The sequence below is a fragment of the Typopeltis vanoorti genome, chromosome 19 (genome assembly GCF_054136105.1).
Source record: "Typopeltis vanoorti isolate ZY-2024b chromosome 19, IOZ_Tvanoo_1.0, whole genome shotgun sequence".
Lineage (NCBI taxonomy): Eukaryota > Metazoa > Arthropoda > Arachnida > Uropygi > Thelyphonidae > Typopeltis > Typopeltis vanoorti.
This window is the reverse complement of record NC_143567.1, coordinates 60,894,552-60,900,328: the sequence shown is the minus strand read 5'-3', so window position 1 is coordinate 60,900,328 and position 5,777 is coordinate 60,894,552.

The following is a 5,777-nucleotide window of genomic DNA, read 5'->3' as shown; positions in this document are numbered from 1 at the left end:
TCTGATGCAAAACACCAGAGTATACAGAGGATTTGAAATTGGAAGTGATCACTATTTAGTCTTGAGCAGGATAAAATTGAATTTCATATTGAAAAGAATGAAATGTAAGAAAGTTTTAAAGCAAATAAAAGTTGAGCAGCTCTCAGATGTGAACTGTAGACTAAAATACACAAAGATTATTGAAGGAAAAATGAAAGAGTTTGAGAACAGGAACCAAACCTTGGAGATTCAGTAGCAAGCCTTGAAGAAAACCCTGATTGATTCAGCTAGAGAGGCATGTGGTGAAGTTGTCTGCAAGGATAGAAAAATTAGAACTCCATGGTGGACACAGGAAGTTAAAGAAGAAAGCATATCAAAAGTTCCTGGCAAATAAGTCAGCTTGTGCTCTTAGAGAATACAGAGACAAATGTAAGAAAGCTAAACAGTGTGTAAAACTAGCTAAGCAAAAGTCATGAGAGGACTTTGGCAAGAACATAGAAAATAAATATGAAGGTGGCAAAATATTCTGGAGGTTGTTAGCTTAGGAAACAGTGCTGTAAAAGGAGTTAGAGATGATAAAGATGACATGAAAACAGGAGAAAAAGATATCCTTGAAATATGGAGTAATTACTTTGAAAATTTGCTAAATGAAACAAGCAGTGATGACAGCACAGTGATAAAAAAAACACTGACCAGGCATGCAGTGAGGAATACATATCCATACTTGAAGTAGAAAAAGCCATCAAAGGCTTGAAATATGGAAAGGCAGCAGGAGTAACTGATATTCGACCAGAAATGCTGAAGTATGATGGTATAAAAGTCTTACAGTGGCTGCACTGCATAGTTCAGAATGCCTGGATAGAGGGACGAATTCCAGACGATTGGAGAAGAGCTCTCATAGTACCCATATATAAAAAGGTAAATAAAACTGAATGTGAGAATTACAGATATATCCCTACTGAGTGTTCCTGGTAAGATATATGCAAGTATACTTGAGAAACGGTTGAGAAGAATTGTGGAAGAAAAGCTTGAAGAACAAGCTGGATTCAGGTCAAATAGAGGCTGTCAGGATTAGATCTTCAGTTTACGACAAATAGTGGAGAAATCATGGGAATATAACAAAGATCTGTATTTAAGTTTTGTCGATTTGGAAAAGGCATATGACAAAGTGCCAAGAGAGAAGCTATTCAATACGCTGCAGTTATATGGTGTCAATGGGACATTATATCAAGCAATACTTAGTCTTTGAGTTTGTAAGTCAGCAGTTAGAATTGAAGTACAGGAAGATAGTTTAATGTTAAATCTGGTGTGAGACAAGGATGTACATTATCCCCTCTGTTATTCATTATCTATATGGATCACATTATGAAGGAATGTGGTATTAAACCTGATATCAAAATTGGAGATATTAATGTCAGCTCTTTGCTTTATGCAGATTATGTTATACTTCTAAATAAATCCGCTACAAGTCTGCAAGATTCTCTGACTAAATTGAATAGCTGTTGTAATAGATATGGTATGAAGGTCAGCAATAAAAAGACAAAGACAATGAAAATAGGCAGAATCATTGAAAATGTCAACTGTGTTGTGAATGGAGAACCTGTGGAACAAATAAAACATTTCAGCTACTTAGGCACAATTTTTAGTGAAGATGGTAAATTAAATATGGAAATAGGCAACAGAATCAACAAAGCTGATATGGTAGGAAGTCAAGTGAATAAATTCATATGGAATAAGAGAGAAATTAGTTCAGAACACTAAATTAGCTGTATACACCGTTTTTAATATGATATTGGCATCAGTGGCAATATCATATTAAAAACGATTATATTAGGAAAGAACGTGACATTGTCAGCATCCAGGAATGCATTAGCAGAGTTAATCTCAGGTGGTATGGTCACTTAAACAGAATGGATGAGGAAAGATTAGCAAAACAAGTGTTCTCTGCCAGGTTGGCAGAAAAACAACCCAGAGGAAGACCAAGATATAGGTGGATTGATACAGTACAAAGTGCTTTAGACGATAGAAATATAAGATCTGGTAATGTTGGAGTCTTGACAAGTAACAGACTGATTTAGATTAAAATTGTAGATAGGAAGTGAGTAATGATGTAAATTTTTCATGTAGTACTATCATATCCTATACACCCCTTGAGAGTACATGGCAGGAATTTGATGATGACAAAAGTGGTATGAAAATCAGAAATTAAACTACAGAAATGCATAGGGACATGGAAAACATTAGGAAAATTCATAATAGAAAATCTAGATAAAAAGTAAAAACATTCCAGTTAGGTACAATTTTTATGATGGCAAATTGCATATAGAAATAAATAACAGAATTATGCAAAGCTGGTATTGGCAGGAAACAGTATTAAAACTGGTTTGACTTATGGATCTAACAATTACTAGGAGAAAAGTTGATCAAAGGATGTTATGATAGAATTAAACTAAGATTAATGATTTAATTTATTTTGATATGTTCCAGTCTCATTCTTTAATAACATTCAATGCTTCATTCCTCATAGAAACTACAGATCAATGACAATCGTGTTAAAAATAATATCAGAAAGGAACCCAACAAGAATGTGAGGAGAACCAATGTAGGTTAGCATAGTTAAACAGAATAGAAAAGGTTAACAATGCCAAGATCTAGAGGAAAACCGATATCCAAGGGACTGATGCAATTAGTATCTTAGAATGAAATCTCAAAATGAGACCTAAAAAACTAATTTTAAAGAAACTTCTCGGTAAAAGTTAACAAAATTATCTACTACTATCATAGTATCCTGTCCCCCCCCCCTTGAAGTATTCAGGGGAAAAAAATTGCCAAATTTAAATTATCCTTTGATTAATGTTATGATAGAATTATTAAACTAAGATCATCATCTTCCTTATACCCTCTTTTACCCTGCGGTGTGCGCTTCGCAACCATATGCCTGGGGAAGGAGTGTCCTAGGTTTGATTCCCGTCTGTGACGTGAGGAGCTGAAGGATCTTCCTCAGCCATAGCCAAGTTAGCCAGTCTTGGGTGTGGACAGCAGGGTTTTTTCCTCAGTTAAACTAAGATTAATGATATAATTTATTTTGATCTGTTTCAGTCTCATTCTTTAATAACATTCAATGCCTCATTCCTCATCTTTCTTTATAATCTCTAGAATAGTGAATATTTGTTAGTTGAACAATGTATTTTTCAGTTTTTTTCTTCAAAATTTTATTCTTATCTTGATGCATTAAATGTCTCCATTTTTATACAATATAGATAATACGAAGATGCTGTATATTTTTAAATATTTCTGTTTGCAGTGAACTAAGAACAAGTGTTTAGAAAAATAAAATAAAGTTTGCAATTTAATATTTTTATCTGATGTGAATTATAATTTGACTTTTTTTTTTAAATGATCATTTTACTTCTGACTGGGATTTATGGACACATCCATGGAAGTATTTTTACTTCTTCCCCCAACTGATATTTTTATTCCATTTTGTTTTATTGTAGTGTTTAACTTGTATTCCACTCTTTTTAAGAGCTAGTTGTCATTTTAATATTATCACACCCCTCCATGGAGTAAGCAAACCCATTGTGGAAGATTCATTCAACTGACAACATATTATACTAAATCTTAAAATCCTTAACACTCGCTGCATTCTGATAATGCATTCCATTCATACACAGTTCTCCAAATAAAAAAATCTACTCTGCACACCCCTCTTCACCACATTCTTACATATCTTCCAGAAATGGCCCCTGGTTATTCTCTTCTATTTTTTTTATAATCCCTTCCAGATTAACTCAATAAAATCCTCTCACTAATTTAAACGTCTCTTCATATCCCTTTTAATATATCTATATATATACCCAACTGATATGAAGATTTTATTGCAATGTATTTTTTACTTGATTAATACTTAAAATGTTTTCAAATTAATTTCCACCACCTTACTATTACTAACCCATGCTCATTATGGAAATAAAACCCGCCTTGAAATAATTAAAAAAAAAAAAAAAAACATTACATTTAGTCCATAACATTAGTGTATATGGTGTTAAATGATGCTTTTTTTTTTTGGGATGGTATGCAATGGTACAGAGTATAAGGACCTCTACTAAACAGCGACATATGGATATAGTACATTTTGAAATTTGTAATATTCAGTACTTTTATTTTATTTAACACATTTACCTAATATTCAAATAAGCTTCGTCATTTAATGAAATCTGTTAAGATATTTGCTATAACTATTTTTAGAATTTTAAATTACTTGAAAACATTTATGGCAGCTAGTTATGCCTCAAGTAGGACTGTATTTCATTGCTATAATAAAACTTACTTTGTTAAATGTTAAAGATACCAAGTAATTTTATAACCTTGGTTTTAATCCTTTTCCACAAGCAAGCAAACAGATAAGTTTGTGCCTGAACGTAGTTAAAGTCTCATGGTAGTGCAACACCAAAGCAACTCGTGGTAAAGGTGGAGCAAGCTCTGATCACTATCATTGATATTTCCTATAACGTAAAACACATTTCCTAGGAGATGTATGACGTTATACATTATGGGTGGGGGTCACTACCCATACCGGTTTCAACCATTTTTGAGGTCTCATCAGTGAGTAGGCAGGCCCTGAAATGCCAAAGTTTTAGTAACACAGAGCTTATCAATTTTACCTATGCAAGTTGCCACAACGTGCTTTGACCTTATTAAGTAAGAATCTCCAGATGAGAGAAAGATGTGGTAAAAACTTACTTTATTTGGTTTGCAACTATGTAGCATAGTATTCATTCTAGTTGTTTCTAATTACACCAAATATTTTAATTACTATAGGTTTCATTAAATACTGCATACATTGACTGTGTGTTTATAGTGCTACAATAAAAATTTACTTCGTTTTGCTTGCATCTGTGCAGTTTGGTGTTCATTTCATTGGGGAGATTTCCAATATATAGATTATGAAAACAAAAAGCACTTGACAAATTCTCATGTCCTGCCTAATGGTCAAGTACAACATGAATTAATCTCTCCCCTTCTGACAAATGTGTATTAAGTAAATTGTTTTACTAGCTTTTATCTCCTATTCACAGATGTTCTCTTCATCTAATACAAAAAATATTGTCTTGAAAAAAGTAAAAAATGTAATTTTTGTAAAAAAAAAAAAACTTTCTTTTCAGTCCACAGTTAAGAAATTCAAAACAAATGAGTGAAGAGTTAACCAAGGCTGCGTCAAACATTTTTTTTTTTTTTTTAAATTATGGTAATAACATCCAGCAGCAAAGAATGACAGACATTAATCAATGGCCAAGTTCCTGGGACTGTTGATCAGAAAATGACTCTTATGTGAAGTATGACTGGCTAAATTATCAAAATAAGAGACTTGGATGCAGATCTGTTAAGGTATATGCTGCCTCTAAATTCAACAAAACCTGCAATTTTTTTAAAGGTGCTTTTAACTGTCGAGATATAATTTTGCTAAATTTCTTCACCATTCAAGCCCGCTCCTACTCATTGCCTTAGTTGCTTGGTGGATTATGATGGCCCTGATTGGATGTGCATTATGTAAACAAATAGAAAAAACTTTTAGTTGAAAAAAATGGGCAAGAAGAATTTCTAAGGAATGAGCAAACAACAAAGTTTCCTATTTTGACAAAAGTAGACCACAACAGCTACTATCTTTAAGAAAACATCACACTATGAAGTAACAATATAGGTACATAATTGAGTTTTTCAATTCCTTTGAATACATGTACAAATGTACAGATTTGGCTGAATACTGAAATAAAAACTAAGACATTATATAAATATGA